Source organism: Osmerus eperlanus, chromosome 6 (assembly GCF_963692335.1).
Source record: "Osmerus eperlanus chromosome 6, fOsmEpe2.1, whole genome shotgun sequence".
Classification (NCBI taxonomy): domain Eukaryota; kingdom Metazoa; phylum Chordata; class Actinopteri; order Osmeriformes; family Osmeridae; genus Osmerus; species Osmerus eperlanus.
The window spans coordinates 19682117-19701327 of NC_085023.1; the positions used below are offsets into that span (position 1 = coordinate 19682117).

Genomic DNA, 19211 nt, shown 5'->3' on the forward strand with positions numbered 1-19211 from the left:
ATGCATTTCCAGTGTTAGTTCTGGATGTATATGATCACGAAATCATCGTCAATATATATGTGCACATCTATAACTCTTTGCCCCAAAAATATGGTGTTGTCTCTCCCGGTTCCATGATTTCTGGGCTGGATTCCTTGCTCATGATTGGTCATGTATAGATGCACGTTCACGTACTCTGGGGTGACGCGCGCCCGTGCTTTTCAGCATCATTTTGAGAGGAGAGGGCTACCAAGTCTGCATCTAATGCCTGCCTCTTCACATCGCCAATGAATTATCCTTGCATTCCTATGTCTACCAGTTGACACACTGCACGCACGGCATACCAGTTCTGCAAGGGAAGAGAATTCCATTCGCAGGCTGTGCGTTTTACAGGTAAATGACCAAGGATCGATAGTATTCTTTCACGCATTTACGTTGTATGCATGGTAGATTTGACAGATTGATTACGGGTGCGGGGCGTTTTGCGGATGCTGTCCATGGTACTGAAATCTGAATGTTTTGTCTTGGTGAAGAGGTATGTGTGAGTGGTAGGCTATAGGCTATGCCGAAGTAGCCGAGGTGAGACGACTTTGCCGTTTAAATATTTGTTCAGTAAATTCATCTTTGAATAGCGTGTCGGGGCGACTGTATCAGGATGAACATCTCTCGTGTGCATATGGTAACCCATTGCGCTCAAACATCTTTCGGCGTCTTCCATTCTACTTGTATTTTCATGTTCAAGAATAGACTACCGCCATGAAAGTATAGGCTACAACTGAACGCATGTCTTTGTTTACGACTATATCTTCAATGTTTTCGTTTTACTCATTTCACTGCAATTTTATATTTAAGCTTGCATGCTGACCTTGTGGTCAATATTGCCAGGATTCTTGGCAACTAAACCTTAGGTCTGAGTGTTCCCTGGTGTTTGCGACTGTGGACTCTTCAAACTGCACGTTATTAGATTCTGTAGCAGCGAACTTAAGAGGATGAAGATGACCATATGTGTAGATCTAATACTAGTTGATAATGACGGTTTGTGTGGATATAAGTATACTAGCTTTGAATACAGTGTGATAGAACACAGTGAGCATCAAAGATTCAATGTCTACAGGAAAAGTGTTTAATCTAGATTCAAAATACTTAAAATGCTTGTTTCAACCCTATCTGAAGAATTCTGTTTATTAATTTAATGTGACTAGTAGACCAGATATATTGTTCATGGTATTATTACAGTGACCTATCAGCAGGATTCAGGGTTTGAATTACGGGGGGGGGCTTGGGGGGGTTTGACCCCCCAATTTGAGACTTGGACCCCCCCCAAAATAGGTAAAAACAATGTGTCGGGGGGGCCCTGGAGAAGAAGTTGACCCCCCCGATTGTCATTGTATAATTTGCACTCTGACAGGATTACATAGTATGCCAAACAAATATACACACCAACAGTCGATTCAAAGTGGGGGGGTTTCCTGATTCATAATAATAATAATAATACTGATTGCTTCTATTATGTCACATATCATTTGTTTTCTGTCTTGCCCTGTGTTTATGTGCCATCAGCAGCACCTGAGGTTTTGCTGTGGCTGCAATCCCTACTGGACAATGGCACAGACCAACAGCGTCGGGCAGGGGACCAATGGAGTAACCGATGAGTCGCCCAACATGATTGTCTACAGAAAGGTAAGGGACAGTCAGAGCCCTGATGCTAAACACACGCAAGGGACATTCAGAGCCCTGACGATATAGGCTGCGTTTGTGTGTGAAACACGCAAGATTGAACTTGATTGACATATAGACTTTATCTATGTAGTGGTGCTTTGCCTTTAGTTGGATTGGTGTTTATATTTGGATTGGGTTTCAATGCACTGTGTGTGCCAGCCAAGAGTTGTTGAACATGGCAGATTGTTGTTACCATAGTCACAAGTCCAAATTCGGGTTCATACAGGCTTGTTGTATGATTGCAATACATGCTACCTAATACAGTCAAGCACCCACACACTCACACACGTAAGAGGCATATATGCACGTGGTCATGCAGCAACACACACAATTAAGCTTGGAAATGGTCTCTGGTTCGCGATACATGAGCCCATTTGGCCATGGATGTCATATCTCACATTTTAGGACGGAGTGTTTACCAGCTGACCTAAAAAAAAAAGCATAAGGTGTATAAAATCCTCGCTATGCTGTTGTTACAATTCTTCTGCATCTTTGACTGTTGGATGTATTGCACTTCAAGACATACTCTCCAAGGAGCCATATGGTGTTCTGTGGAGACCATTCTCAGTTACTCGAAACAGAGTTATTTATGTGTCTGCAGGGAAGGAAATTAGGTTGGCTTGTTTTGTGTACTTTTTAAACACAGTGCATATGGGATTTTGTTTACTCTAAGCTATGACTCATGGCTAAATGATTCCGCTCATTATTTTTGGTTTTGTCTTTATGCCACTTTTCTGCTAATGGGCAAAAAAATAAGCAATTAATTATGTTTACTTCCTGTTGTTATGAAAACTGCCAAATGCCAAGTACAATATTAATTAATGGACAGGATGTTGCCCATGGTTGGTTTTGCAATCATTCATGCAGAAAGCTAAATCTGATTTAATTGTTAAAAGTTGTATTTGCTTCATTATGGTGCTACAATGAAAGCCACAGGTGGATCAAGATGAAGGATATACCTGCAAATAAGAACCAGACGCTTGTTACCGATCAGTCTGAAATCGTCAGGGATATAGGGAGTCAGATGGCTGAGTGGTGAGGGAGTCGGGCTAATAATCTGAAGGTTGCCAGTTCGATTCCCAGCCGTGCCAAATGACGTTGTGTCCTTGGGCAAGGCACTTCACCCTACTTGCCTCGGGGGGAATGTCCCTGTACTTACTGTAAGTCGCTCTGGATAAGAGCGTCTGCTAAATGACTAAATGTAAAATGTAAATGTAAACAACAGACAGACTAACTTCTGTGCATTTGAATTCAGCTCACTTGTTCTCTGCCAGCTGTCTGCATATAGGATCAGAGCATTGCAGGAAATGCAAGGGATTGGCAGGTCCAATCTCACACTGACAACAAAGTTATCATTTCACATCCTATCACAGACACTAGCTGTCTACTCTCCTTGAGTTTCTTTTTCTTTTTTTCGTCTTTCGTTTGTTGAACGGGAATGCTTTACTTGAAGGGGTGACAGTAAATAATTCATAACACGTTTATGCCATCTTAATATGTTAGGAATCATCCGTCATACCAAGTAAATCATCTTTACATGTTTATTTTATTTAATATTATATAATAATAATACAAAACAAAAATAGATACGTTTTATAAAGGGTTGGAGATGTTACTATTTGAAATGAATGAGTTTGTTCAGGTTGTCAATGTAAAGCACATCTAACACCAAAGGGCTATTTATGAAACACACTTGTCTGTATATATTACCTTTCACCAAAGGGTTTGTAACATAATAATGATGACTTAATGTAAGTTTTACCATCATGAAAACATTACTGCTCAAGGTAAAGTTTGACCAGATTTTCATTAGTGTATACATCCCTGAGTGCTCATCCCATCTCAACAGTTCCCACTGTATCAATTTAACAATAAGCAGTAAAACACTGAAGCTATCTCACTGCTTGCCTGTCCTTTACAATAGTAAGGCTTCGATGAGTGAATAGCCATCGATGTATCTATGGAGATTTGCATGGCAAGCTTCTGGTAGCTAGCGTATCTACTTCATGGTCTGCTTAAGTAAGATTCTACTTTGACATAAGACAATGGTAATCTAAGTTGACTGTTGGAAAGCAGGGCAACGTTAAGAGTTATGGGGGTGGTATTTCAATGAATATGTTATTTCTTGTTTGTTTTAGCTAGCAGGGTGTAGGATATACATGATATCACTCATTTGATGAAACAGTGTTTTCTGCATCAAAGATTCTGTAGCAAGGAAACAGTTGCATCCTGTGTAAGAGCATTTCTATCGATTTGTGGTGTTCAGTTTCACCCTTCCTTCCTCCTGTTATTGATCTGCAAATCCCTTTTTTAATTGTGATATCAATGGTTTGTAAAGTAGTCCAGTGATGTATTTAAATGTACATGTTATATTTCTATAACTGCACATTTTCCATTCTGTACACAATTTGACTCTTGATTCCCCTACTTTTCCAAACTACAGAAACAGTTATTTCACAATTAGATTCTAAATTAGGTTCATCGAAAACTGGTTTTTCACCACCATCAAATGTGGTAACCTAGATATTTCCCCAAAGGGCTCTTGTGCCGTGCTCAGTAATGCAGAGCCAAGTCCCAGATGTGTCTTTCATCTCTCTCTGTGAAGAATCCTCCTGTGTTTCTGCAGTCCTTGGCCTCTTGACCACATGTGACTTCCGCTTCTTTCCAAGCCATCCCCATGACACTATTACAGAGGAAATGGCAACACCTAATAGATAATATGATACCTTTCTTCTTGTGTCCTGGAGGGGGCTTGAATGAACCAATGCCCTTAATGTTATCCGATGAAGACGACCGGGTGTAGTTCTGTAACCCTGAACAAGATTGCATTTTTCTAAGTGGCAAAGATGCTCATCCTCTTCATGGACTTGGTAAATGTGCACTTTCAAGGGTTATGCTTCTAAGCATCAGTCTTTTACACAGACGGTGTACTATGAGAGATATTTTGTGAGCTTTAATCTTGGTGACCGATGAGAATCACCAGTGATGTCAGCGGCTAGAGATTTTTCAGCCTGTCCGCTGGGAAAACCTCCTCATTCCCTCTTCTGTCTTGCCGTTTACCTCTAATGAAAATGGATGATTGGGTGCAAAGGGGAAGACCTAATCACTGTTGGGATGTGTGCTTCCTGAGCCAACTGTACACAAACATTAATACCACGCACCTGATTTACTCTTAGGAAACATTAAAGATTGTATTGCTGAAGCATCTCAAGCGTGTGTTAAGGTCAAAACAAACTATCCTCCCATAGGTAAAAGTCAGCGACAATGAAGTATTCAATATGGTACAAGGAAAAGTCACAGTATTCAATAACCCAAGTACAACATCAACGTCAGTTTATCTTTTGCTCACTGCATTCACTCACTCATGTACTCATGCCATCCCTCATATATAAAACATCATGGAAGCATGCTGCATCATATTGTGTGTGAGTGTGTTCCTCTAAGCAGGGTCACATGTACAGTAGCATGAATAATGCTGTGCGGTGCGCTGTATTGTATGTAGGCCGAATATGGCAAGGGACAGCATTGAATTTTTCATGTGGGCCAAAAACAGCCCTGGTGAGGATCTGGGCTTGTAGCCCCTCAGCAGGAGAAGAGAACGTCTGCCTTTAGAGCCAAATCACAGCCCAGGGTGTGTGTGTGTGTGTGTGTGTGTGGGGGGGGGGGGGGGGGGGGTATGTACAGTAGGCGTCAGTGTTTGTATGTACGTGGGTGTGGGTGTCTGTGTGTGTGAGCATGTGTGTGTGTGTATACGGTATGTGTGCATTCATCGATACATTAATGAGACACAACCTCACTGTTTTCCTAGTCCTCTGAATGTTCAGATGTGTGTGTGTGTGTGGGTATGTACAGTAGTCCTCTGAATGTTCAGATGTGTGTATGGGTAGATGTCTGTAGGTGTTTGAAAGTGTATGTGTGCATGCGTATGGGTGTTCGTGCATGAGTTCGGGTGACAACCCTGCTTCCTTCCTAGATCTGCCGATGCTCGCTTGTTCCTTCCATAGATATATATAAACACTAGATGTCTCGTTCGCGTTGCCGGACAACGGAGTCGAACGTCCGCACATGGCGGCCATCTTGCTACAGTCAACTCGCTCACCCATAACATTGTGTAGATGCTACATGTACTTTTTAAATGACCATAACTTGCTAAATTTTCAACCGATTTTGAAACGGTTTGGTTTGTTATCAACGTCAGAAATGTCGGTATGCCACTGCATACTTATGAATAATTATGTTATTTAAAAAAAAAATAGAATAGAAGTATGCAGTGGCATAAGGACATCTCTGACGTTGATAACAAACCAAACCGTTTCAAAATCGGTTGAAAATTGAGCAAGTTATGGTCAGTTAAAAAGTACATGTAGATTCAACACAATGTTATGGGTGAGCGAGTTGACTGTAGCAAGATGGCCGCCATGTGCGGACGTTCTAGACCTGAGGCCTTGGATCTGCTTAGCTGTCACGATAAGAGAGAAGGAAAGGAAGCAACATAGTATGGAATACAAATGTATACATTAGTAACTGGACAAGGTAAACAAATATTGAAAACAATTAGTCATTTTAGAGACTCATTATCATTCATTATACTAAAGCTGTTAATTAACAGTAAAGAAACGTAGATCAGTGGACAGTTGTAATTCCCTGTCAATTTGAGGTAATCTTTACCCAACGGTATTTAAATTAAGACTAAAGATTTGTTAGCTTGAGGTACCCTGCCTGAAACATACCAAATAAAAATAGATCAGATTTTAAAACTGCATGTTACGGATGTTTTTTCTCTCATCTTTCTCTCAATCTATGAGATAGCATTTTTTCTTTCTCTCCGAACAGAAACCCCCATCTGTGCATTCAGAACGAGGTATCAGGCCCCATTCGTTGAAGTGGCCTGATGTTATAGACTGATTCCTTTGATCATGCATTGTCTCTTGTCTTGTGATGCAAGCTGCAATGCCTGGCTGTAGTTATCAAATGTCATTTTGTCCTCCTTCTAACCTCCCCATGCATCTGTGTCATTCTTCTGTGCTGACATGGACATCAACACTCTGGTGTTTTTTGTATTTATTGGCTCTGTAAGAGTGCTCGTATTCGGAGGTGTGAGAAACAATGATACAGTCACAAAGGCGCCTGCTTATCCTGCCATCAATCTTTCATGACAGTAGCCAAAAAATGCCTCTTAGGTAATATCACAGAATACTAGTAAGATATTATGTAAGGGGTTGCACTCATGTTGTTGCAAAAGAATACCTTCATAGGATAAAGCATAACCCACAATTCACCTCCACCCGCACAAGGTCTCTTGCCTATTTCCATATTCCATTAATGGTTTTTCAAACTGTGTGAAGTATGCCTTCTTTACCTACTGTGGCAGTTTGAGAATTTAAACATTTTCTGTACGCCTTCCCTCAGGAACTAACAAACCAAAACCCCAACAACGCAGGGCAAAGTTATTAGTGGATGTTATTGATTTGCTGATTACTGTAAATGTAGACACACGTAACACAAGTACTTTTTTTGTTGTTCAAACCAACAAAGGCTTGTTCACCTTTCGCTCATAGTTCAGTCAATACTGTAGATGTGTGCTGTCATACATTCTGTGCTAGTTATTGAGTGGGTCGATCAGTTCATTTTAGTGTTGCAGCCACGCTGGTCAGCCAGCCACACAACCAGAGGGAACGGCTTCTCTGTAGAAAAACAAATACACCCCTCTTGTTCAAAAGAGAAAATAATGTTTCTCACGAGCATCACTCAAATTGCGGGGTATGTTTGTGAACATACTCCAGGTATTTCACCCTGACATCTGGATAAGAGCGTCTGCTAAATGACTAAATGTAAATCTAGAGACGCAGCCTACTGATCCTTGATCAGGAGGAAGAGGAAAGCCAACATTTCCGTCAGTCTGGCATGCTGTTGTGGCAAACATGTGATCGACCCCTTTTGTTTTTTTGGAAGGCCACACCATCACTGTCTAGCTCTGAACTGGATATGAGAGTAAAGTATTAAACACTCACTCTCATATAAGGGACTGTGAACATTGAGGGCATTGGAAATGTATAGTAGCTGATTCAGCCTCTTACAAGTCTCATCTTGCACACTCATTTAATTCCTACAGGATTTCTATTAGGAGATTATCCCTTCCTCGATCCCAGACCCACACTTTGAGCCCAAGCCCAAGTTACAGACTCATGATGGTGTTCCAGAATGAGGCCTGCAATGGTCAGCTGTAGCTGGGAACAGACTAGCTTGCTGACTATCTCTGTTGATATGCACATGAAGACACATCACACATTTACATTTAGTCATCTATCAGACGCTCTTATCCAGAGCGACTTACAGTAAGTACAGGGACATTCCCCCCGAGGCAAGTAGGGTGAAGTGCCTTGCCCAAGGACACAACGTCATTTTGCACAGCCAGGTATCGAACCGGTAACCTTCAGATTACTAGCCCGACTCCCTAACCGCTCAGCCACCTGACATTTCCTTGACCATGTGTCTTGTTTGCGGATGCAGTCTTTCTTTCCTTGTCTTTGAATTGTCGGTCTGTCTGTCTCTCACCTTTTACATTTCTCTATCTATCCTTATGGTGAGTTGTCTGCTGCCAACATACCATCATCCCTCCATCCATCCTTCTATCCATCCATCCCTCCATCCATCCTTCTATCCATCCATCCCTCCATACATCCATCTCTCCATCCCTCCATCCATCCTTCTATCCATTCATTCATCCCTCCATCCATCCATCCTTCTATCCATCCATCCCTCCATACATCCATCTATCCATCCCTCCATCCATCCTTCTATCCATTCATCCCTCCATCCATCCTTCTATCCATCCATCCCTCCATCCATCCTTCTATCCATCCATCCCTCCATACATCCTTCTATCCATCCATCCCTCCATCCATCCTATCCATTCATCCCTCCATCCATCCTTCTATCCATCCATCCCTCCATCCATCCTTCTATCCATCCATCCCTCCATACATCCTTCTATCCATCCATCCCTCCATACATCCTTCTATCCATCCATCCCTCCATCCATCCTTCTATCCATCCATCCCTCCATACATCCTTCTATCCATCCATCCATCCCTCCATCCATCCTTCTATCCATCCATCCCTCCATACATCCATCTCTCCATCCCTCCATCCATCTCTCCATCCATTTATCCATCTAATTATCCATCTCTCCATCCCTCCATCCATCTATCCATCCATTTATCCATCCAATTATCCATCTCTCCATCCATCCTTCCATCCATCTATCCATCCATTTATCCATCTAATTATCCATCTCTCCATCCATCCATCCAGTTATCCATCCATCCCTCTTCAGCTCCCCCCACACACACACGCTCTCTCCCTTCCTCTCTCCTTTGAAGTTCTGGAAACCAGTCAGAGGCCACTCCACTCCAATCAGGGCTTTTACATCACAGCAGGGAAGGTATTTAGGTCCCGCAAAGCAGCGTATTTTCTCCTCCTAAAGAAAATGTTGATTCACTTATGAGTCATAGCTTCATATCGAACACTCTAAACAAACATGCTCATCATCAGCCGCCTTCAAACCGCCATTCCAATCCCTCCTATCCTCCTCTTTGTATATTCCGTGCTTTAAAAAAATAATTATTTCAACTGAAATAATGTGACAGTGACTAATTTTAATTCCTGAAAAATCCTTTTGGAAACTGAACCTCCTCCATTATGGGATACACTGCTAAATACAGCACAGTTGCAGCTCACAAGGTTGGTGTCACCTGCAACCCAGCTCACTGCTTCACATCATTAGTTCAGCTTAAAAGACACGCGTCACTCGACTGTCAGCCATTTTGGCTCTTTGTGCCTTAGACTGTCAGACCCCATATAAATACGTATTTGTTATTATCCATATTGAATAAGAAGAGAAGCAAATATTTTTTTGCACATACGATAATAGACTTTCCTTCATATCATTTTTGCATATTGTAGGTTTTGGTAGTGTATATTACCATAATGATCACTATGATTGTGCTAATACTACCAGTACAAGTACAGTGTACAATATACCCAATAGAACTATTTAAACATCAAGGTTAGATTCATTTACAAGGCCTTCATTATGATCAAAATGGTTTCACTGCCTATCTCTCTCCTTTGCTTGTGGTGCCATTGATCACGGTTCTTTTAGTTTAATTATCGACGGTAAGTAAACAAATGCATTAGAAGGCAATGAGCTACCCCTGTTCAGATTCCTGTAAATGCATCTGGACGGAATGACCAGAGTTGCATTCACGGTGATTAAACCGTTGCATAAATGGTTGCTCAGCTGGTTAAGTGGTGAAATCCTCAGTGCTTTTTGACGTTGTGTCATACATCTGCATATATTTTGTCAAAATATTTGTCACTTATGAACCAAAATTTTCTAAAACATTACTGTAAGACCGCACTTGCTTGTTAAACAGCAAAACATAACTTGACTATTAATATACATACAGTAGTATACTTAAATCTTAAACTTGTTTAAGATTTGGCTAATTGTGAAAATCTACCACCCACAGTGCACAATACAGTCTCCTTAAAATAGCTTGTTTTGTAAGATTCTTGAATCAAAAGGGTCAGATGTTTTTTGAAAATAACCACAGACATAACTCGAGCTGAACAAAATGCGAGCAAACTACAAATAATTCTAAGCATCACCTTTGAAAGAAATGTCTTGTCTGCAAATTCTGTTTTGCGAGATGGAAGCATCTACAGCATGTGGTGTGAGAGTAGTCTCTCTCTCTCTCTCTCTCTCTCTCTCTCTCTCTCTCTCTCTCTCTCTCTCTCTCTCTCTCTCTCTCTCTCTCTCTCTCTCTCTCTCTCTCTCTCTCTCTCTCTCTCCCTCTCTCTCTCTCTCTCTCTCTCTCTCTTTCTCTCTCTCTCTCTCTCTCTCTCTCTCTCTCTCTCTTGCTCGTCTTTTGTTCCCTCACTCTGCTGTCTCCACCTCTCTTTCATTTCCTGTTCCTGTCCTCCCCGTTACCGTGACGATAACATACGAGAGCCTGAAATAGTTGCCTTTGGAGAAATAACAGCAGATTTTTTATTTTTCTCCCAGAGATTCTGTATCAGTTCCAACTCAAGGCTAATTATGGAGTGACATTTCCTCTGACAGTGTAAAAGCACAGCAGCTATTTTGCGCTCTTTGCCATTATACCAGGGTCACTGATGGATAGCCTTACCATGACAGCCACACCAGCACTCAGTCAAACCTTATTATCTGCAGCACTACCACTGGGTGTCGACACACCAGCCAAGGCTGGGAAGGTGTGTGTGGGGTGTGTGGGGTGTGTGGGATGTGTGCAGTGTGTGCGGTTGTATGTTATACCAAAAACACACAGAAGTAAATCACACCCTGACACTGATAACCAACCCAGTCAACCGAGCACACAAGTGAGAGATTCAGAAAAAAACAACCTGTATGCTTTTGTTGTAAAAGGGTAGAGCATTACGTCCTACTGAACTGCCTTGTACAATGTCATATAAATCAGATTCCCCATCCTTTCCCGGGCTCTTGTAATGTCCCCTCAGGATGGGGTCTGGACATGGCTAACAACCTTTCCCATCCCTCTATAAACAGAGCATGTTTCCGTCTGTTCCTTTCAGCCAGTGAACAGATAATGTATTACATTGCCAAGGGGAGCTAATGGAGGCTTGTGAGGTTTACCGAGTAAAACGAAGGTACCTTTGAACAAAACATGGGCAGGGGGGATATTGGAGTGTCTCTGTCCCTCGGTACAGATTAGATGTCTTGCTGCTCCTTCGCAGTTGGTGTGTGTGTGCGATCGAGTTTGGACTATGGATGTGCCAAGTCGAGCGCACCTGATTTTTTGGTCCGATCAGCATGCTGTTAACAATGATAAAGCTCTACGATGCAGTTTTTTTCGTCAACACTTTAGTGTTTCTACTGCCGCATCAGTAGCTTCACTGTTTCAGCACAGTGTTTCACGCGTTTTGGCTGATGAGGGTCACTGTCTACTGTAGCGGCACGTTGGTTTAAAGCCGTGTTCGTGTGACTCGAGCGCTTTCCTGTGTGTGTGCGTCTGTCCTGTCCTCCCCTGTCCTGTCCTGCATCTGCGTATCTGTCCTGTCAGACTCCTTCAGTCATCGCCCTCCTCTGGACACGGCCGTCCAGGCAGTGTGAGCCTGTCTCCAGCTGCCTGTGCCTTATTGGTATTCGGGACACATGGAGTGCTCTTCTCCCGAGTGTCTGTTGCACGTGCCGAGGAGGGGCTCTGGCTGGGCGAGAGATAGTCCTCACTCTCATGCTGTCGGGACCTAAAAATAGACACTACACCCCCACCTCCCTCACCCTTCTCTTCCTCCTCTTCCCCTCGCTCCCCTCTCTCACCCTCAACACCGATGGCTCAGTCAGTTTCCATTTTGCCCATCTCTCGTTCTCTCTCTCTTTCTCTCTCTCTTTTTTATCACTCTATCTCTTTCCCTATCTCTCTCTTTCTCTCTCTCTCTCCATCTCTCTCTGTGTCTGTCTGTGTGGTCTCAGTAAACATAGTTGCTGCTGCTGCCCGCTGATAAGACTACTTGAGAGTAAAGCCAGACTGTTTGTCGGCAGTTACGCTCTTGTTTTAATTAACGTTGGGCTGACATTCATTAAAACTTACATCACCATGGTGAATTCACCTGTTCTCCATAGGAAATGCAAAATAACACAGCAACACAACTGCACATCTTGGAGAAATCCATGATGGTAAACCATTGCTGGGCCTGAATTCCCTTTAAATGTGTTCTTTTAAATTGGTTTTCAAAAAGCAGGTGATGGTTTTAAGGTGATAAAGTTTTATGAATCCTCCCTTTTTATTTCCTGGGGCATTAGTAAATGGCACACCCAGAGTTTAGATTTAGATGTACAGCGTTGCCTTATCATGCTTCACAACTGAATGAGCAAAGCTAAATGCTTAATAAACGGTAGAAGACAATTGCAAAATATTGTCTCTAAATATATGGCCTTAAAGGCAACTTGAATAATGAATGCACCAATCTGAATACAATCATGCTTTCTGTTGAATTTCTATGATATTATCTCCAGTCTCTACATCCTCTGCATTGCGACTGTATCTTCCTCCTCCCGACAATAAAAAAAGCCGTCTGTAGCCAAAGATTATGCAGCCTTTTTATTTTTACTTTATTTATTATTTTTACAGCAGGCTGTTTGAGTGATGAACTCACAGTAGGTGGGCAGCGATATTGGCTTTCATTGGAATGTGTTCCAGAGCACAACCAACCTTGGCTGAGTCATCTCGCCCACCGGACGCCCACTACGAGACACAAACGCGAGCGAGAGGCCTTGCCCCAGGATCTCCATACCACCAGCAACCAGCAAGACAGCTTGCTGGGAACAGTGCAATCCACCACAGTACTCAAGAGTAGCGTCAGGTATAGAGGAGATAGACAACAATAAAGACAGCTTTAAATAGAAGTAAACCATTTGGCTGTAGATAATTACATCCAGCGATGAAGGTGGGTGTGCACACTTGCAGACAACAATTTAAAACATGATCAATGCGCAAAGTACAAACAGCGTTTCAAACGGAGATAGTAGAATTAGTGACGAATGCAGCAGGTCTCTGTTTTTTTCCAATCGGTAGAGGAGTTGTCTTGTGAGAAGAAGAAGGACATAGAAATGGAGAGAATCTGCTGAGACTGAGAGAAGAGGGGACGATGGCAGGCGGACTGTGTTAACCGAGAAAATGTCAAGCGAGGATAAATACTGTTTTCCCTCCCCCATTTTTTCTCTTCCAGGGAACGGTTCCCCGTTCTCTCATCCATGATTCACAGCCTCCATCTTCCAGCACACAGGGACAGGCATGGCAGAGCTCATTCCCATAGGGATCCAGCTCCACACACAACCCCCCACACACATAGTCGTTCACCTCTCTTCAGGGATCGCCTTACTCAGGGGAAGAGAGAGGAACAGGAGCTGCATGTTCCAGGTGCTTGCCTTTGATGAAAATACAGATGAAAATTCACTGGGAAAGTAGATTGGCCGTGCCATTGTGGAAACCCACGTTTAAGGTGGATGGGTGGAGGTGGAATAGATTGATGTAGTCGTGTGTTCGAAGCACTAAGTCAGGTGTGCTTCGAAGGGAGTCAGGTGGCTGAGCGGTTAGAGAATCGGGCTAGTAATCAGAAGGTCGCTGGTTCGATTCCCGGCCGTGCAAAATGACGTGTCCTTGGGCAAGGCACTTCACCCTACTTGCCTCGGGAGAGAATGTCCCTGTACTTACTGTAAGTCGCTCTGGATAAGAGCGTCTGCTAAATGATTAAATGACTAAAGGTTTGCTTGATTCCATCTGTCAGGCATGATGGAGCCAATGCAGTTTTCTCAAATGTGTAACTCCACATGACAGGTGAGATAAATCAGGTGTATTTGAAACACACGTTTGCCTCCTGTTCCAAGCCTGGTGGAAGTGCAGTCGTTTTCACCTTTAGGCCCTCAGAGACTAAGAAGTGTTCAGGTTTAGTGTGACATTAGCTGCTGCTGCTTATAGAGCCATTAGTGTGTGTGCCTAATACAGTGTGATGGATCGTATCGGTTGAAGCTGTCAGCGGGCCCATCAGTGATGCTCGACAGGACACTTCAGAGCAGGGGATGAATGCTGGTGTCAGTCATGGTTGGCAACCATCTGGAACACTATCTAAATATGGACCAAGGGATTGATAATGCTATCTGTCAGTCAAGCTTCTGACCGTAAATGACAGGGGTTCTGGTCACAATGTGAAAGGTGTCTAGACAGAGTGTGTGCAGCTAGCTTTGGATCTACGATGGGGAAGAGGAGTCAGGTGGCTGAGTGGTTAGGGAATCGGGCTAGTAATCTGAAGGTCGAGAGAGAGAGAGAGAGAGAGAGAGAGACAGAGAGAGAGAGAGAGAGAGAGAGAGAGAGAGACAAAGAGAGAGAGAGACAGAGAGAGAGAGAGAGAGAGAGAGAGAGAGAGAGAGAGAGAGAGAGAGAGAGAGAGAGAGAGAGAGAGAGAGAGAGAGAGAGAGAGAGAGAGAGGTGGTTTGTGAAAAAGTCTGAAACTAACTGCTATAAATTAGGGTCAGGGAACTTTGTGAGAAGGTTTTTAGTGTAATAACACATTTGTTTTATGAATTAACCCCAAAATATGAGGGCAATCCCTTGACATCTTCCATTTAAATGCTAGTTCACTGCAGTGTTGACCATCTAGGAGTGCGTTATGGCTCCAATAGATCAAGTTTGATGATGTTGTCTAGTAGTGTTGATACAATGACGTCTGAATTATTGTAGCAATGTAGATCAGGGGTAAAATTCACACATCGCAATAATGTAGCGATATAATGAAATGAAAATATTGTCGAGCCGACCCTCTGGTTAGTATGTGTTCTCCGATCTGGCCAGAACTTGTCCCTTGGCATCAGTCCTGATTGCCATGTTCCCAGGACTTGTCCTGCTGGGAGACAGACTGCTTGGCCTAATAACCACTCTTGACCAAGAGCAACAAGAGGAGGAGAGGGAGGCAGAGAGAGGTGTGAGAGAAGGAGGAGGGGCAAACAGCTCAAGTCTCTCTCTTTTTCCTTCACACCTTTATCTCCCTCTCTTTCTCTCCCTCTTTTGACATTTAGTCATTTATCAGACACTGTTATCCAGAGCAACTTACAGTAAGTACAGGGACATTCCCCAGAGGCAAGTAGGGTGAAGTGCCTTGCCCAAGGACACAACGTCATTTGGCACGGCCGGGAATTGAACTAACAACCTTCTGATTAATAGCCCCGCTCCCTAACCGCTCAGCCATTTGACCCCCCCACGTTTTGACAAAACTTTGAAAGTGATGAATAAAAAAACATTTACTGTTTTATGGCAATTTTCCCTGGTTCTCTTTCTTCCTCCTTATGTCCTTCACTCTTAGCTATGCATGACTAAAAGTGACAGTTAGAAAACCAAACTAAGACAAGGACCCTCCAATTTCTCCATGTACCCTTTCACTCTCTCATCCCTCTCCTCAGAAAACTGAAACTCTCATCATCTCTCTTCTCCATCTGGAACATCAAGAGATTGTCCTTCACACATTTACATTTAGTCATTTAGCAGACGCTCTTATCCAGAGCGACTTACAGTAAGTACAGGGACATTCCCCCCGAGGCAAGTAGGGTGAAGTGCCTTGCCCAAGGACACAACGTCATTTTGCATGGCCGGGAATCGAACTGGCAACCTTCTGATTACTAGCCCGCTTCCCTAACCGCTCAGCCACCTGACACATCCCAAACACTCCACCTGTCCTTCCCTTCACTTCCTCCTATCTAACTCTACCCTCTCGTTACTGTGAATGACTGGCCAACTCTGATGTCCTTGTGATACTGATGTACTGTACGTTGCCTTAGTAACAGAGGGAGAGAGAGAGAAAAGAGAGGTGTAGGGGTACAGACCATAGATATATATAAAGACTAGTCTTATGTCTTACTAGTCTGACGTTGATATGTTATCAACGTCAGAGATGTTGTTATGCCACTCCATACTTCTATTCTATAAAAAAAAAAAAAAAAAAAACATAATTATTCATAAGTAAGCAGTGGCATAACGACATCTCTGATGTTCATAACAAACCAAACCGTTTCAAAATCGGTTGACAATTGAGCAAGTTATGGTCATTTAAAAAGTACATGTAACATCAACACAATGTTATGGATGAGCGAGTTGACTGTAGCAAGATGGCCGCCATGTGCGGACGTTCTAGACTCCGCCGTAAGACATCTAGTCTTTATATATATCTATGGGTGTAGGGGTACAGACTGTATATGACAACAAAGAAAATGCTTCAAATTAACGTAATTCATGGCTTGACCTTGTCTATAGAAGGTCAATCATTTCCATCCGCTGTGTTTAAGATTTCCATCTGAATGGCAGGTGATTGTTGTCTGGATTGTAACAGGTCTACTCTCTGCTCTAATGTTCTTAACACCATGTGAAAACTATGTAGTTCAGTGTACTGGATCTAACACACAATTGGGATTGGGACTGGGATTCTACAACATAGATTTATTGGCATAATCTTTGGTTGCACACTTGGTTGCACTCTCTGGTTGCCCACTATGCTCGTAAAATAATCCATACTCCTTTAGTTGTGAAATAACTCTCTTTTAGTAATTAGCAATACTTCTGCATGTCAGTTTTCTGAAAGGGAGACGGCTCATCATCCCAAAAGAGAGAGAGAGAGATTTATCTTCTTTGAAGGTGAGGAAATCTAGTATCTCTATCATGACATTGTGTTGTAGACAGATTCACTCCTACGATGATGGATAGAACAGGCATCTCATGCATACAAAACATGCAGGCTTTATTATGAAAGCCATTATGAAAACCTTGGGTCAGACCACACATGCACCCAGCTACCTACACACTCACGCACACACACACACACACACATTACTCACTGTAATACATTTATAATTCATCAATTCATAATGTCTCCATATCCATCATTTCTCAAATGTAAGCACATTATATGATCATGAATGTTAACATTATACTAATGAAAGCACTTATGCTTGATTTTGCTGGGACTGATCATACAAACTGTCCGCTTCAAATTGCACTTAAATCTTAAATCCACTTTGAGTTTTGAATGGACACAGTTTAATCAGAGAATATGTGTCCATATCCCAGACAGCAATATAGTGGGAACATTATGTTTATGTTAACATTATGTTTCTGGAATAACTCTGTATGCAAATTATTCACTGTGTAGTGAAAACAACGATTTTACTACTTGACGAGAAACGTCAGGGGGAGGAGGAAAAGGACAACGAGGGTGGGAAGGATGAGTGGAGGAAAGACGGAGAAGGAAGGGCGGAATTTCAGAGGATGTTTTTTATGATCTCTGGAATGTTCCGTTGGCAAAGAGACATGTATGAATGTAATGTCGGGTATTTTCCATGTGAAGAATTGTGGCACATGGAATCTTGTAAATGTTGCGTTCTGTGCTGCTGTTTGACTTTATTTGATGTCTTTCATATAAAATCTTTTCAACAGATGCCTTTTAAATATGCCGCATTTAGGGGTAGTTTCTCGTCTTGATTGTTGATGAATTATGTCAAACACAGTACAGAAATCTGTGAAATTCCTTCCTTGTTTGTTATGTCATGTAGTCTTCAATATTTTTAAGTGTCAGAAATGATATCCAATAGTCAATCTTAACAGAAGGGACTTGTGTCAATTAAAAAGGCATAAAACAGACTTTGTTAAATTGTGCAAATAAAATCCATTTGGGTCAATGTTTGTAATTCTTGCTTATGTCTAATTATTGTGACAGTGATTGCTATGTGGTATAATTACAAAAGCTAACACGGTTTAGAATGGCAGCAGCTATTGCAAACAGGTAAAATGGCTCTGTGGATACAAGCACAGAAGTGGTTGGCATAGATCATCAGTGGGTTTGGTTTGGAGCTGCTGTTAGTCATTTCATATGTACTGGCTCCAGTGTCACGGCATCGAATGATTCACCTAGAGGGCCAAAATACACACACACACACACACACACACACACACACACGCACACACACACGCCCACACGCAGACACACACTCATCTACGGAGAAGTTGTGGAATCTGGTCAGTCAGCACTCTGAATCCACTTAGCTAAACTATAATACTGTTGGGGGGGGGGGGGGGGGGAAGAGATGGGCAATGAGCAGCCTTACGATCATCGTGTTTTTATCCTTTTTGAGTCTTAGTGACTCATCCGGCTATTAAACTTGGAGAGGTTTCCTTAGTGCCAGACAGATGACACTGAACGTTTGAAGATCAACTGTCAGTTAAAAAATGCTGTCAGTCCATTGGCAGTAGACTTACGACTCAGGGTTACTGAGAGGCAGTGGCGATTTTAGACTCTTTTTAGGGGTGCTCAAGCACACCTACATTTAATCTCAGCACCCCTAAAAATAATAATAATAAAAAAATTACAGTCATAGTTAGAGTAATAGCCCCTCCAAATGTCTGTGCATGTCCCTGGTCTGGTCAGTATTTTATGTGAGTTATACAGAGATGTCTTGCATAGTTTGGAACCAGGCAAACTATAACATCAAGCTAAAAGCAACTCTCCCCACGTATCCTTTTAAATCTGTCCACAGAAAACAGAAACTCAAATCGAGTTACGTTTAAAACACAATTGAGCACAATCCCTCTTGATTGTATTACTCGATGGAAGTTTAAAAAGTTCTAACCGTACAGTTGCAGAGGTTAAAAATAAATAATACCAACAAGCCAATGCGTGTGAACTAAAATTCAAATTAGACAAAAAAATGCAGCACTTCCCCATCTCTCTCATTTAAACTGACCGACCGATATTTGAACCTTGGTTTCTGTTAGTCGCACTCAATTCTCTCTTTCTCTTTTAACAATTTGTCTTTTAATTGACATTTTTTTCAGATGGAGGATGTAATAGCTCGCATGCAGGATGAGAAGAATGGAATACCTATCCGCACGGTGAAAAGTTTTCTCTATCGAAGATTCCAAGCGTATTTTCAG

The 19211-nt window shown here is 42.3% G+C and overlaps 1 long non-coding RNA gene across 2 annotated transcripts; it reads left to right on the forward strand.

Moving 5' to 3' along the window:
* The first annotated feature begins 225 nt into the window (after positions 1-225).
* On the forward strand, positions 226-19211 carry LOC134022609 (uncharacterized). Of its 2 annotated transcripts, none has more exons than XR_009930659.1 (3): positions 226-372; positions 1540-1659; positions 19113-19211. It is a non-coding gene; the product is annotated as an uncharacterized LOC134022609 (long non-coding RNA). The 2 variants fall into 2 exon arrangements; XR_009930660.1 differs by having other exon boundaries at positions 1543-1659.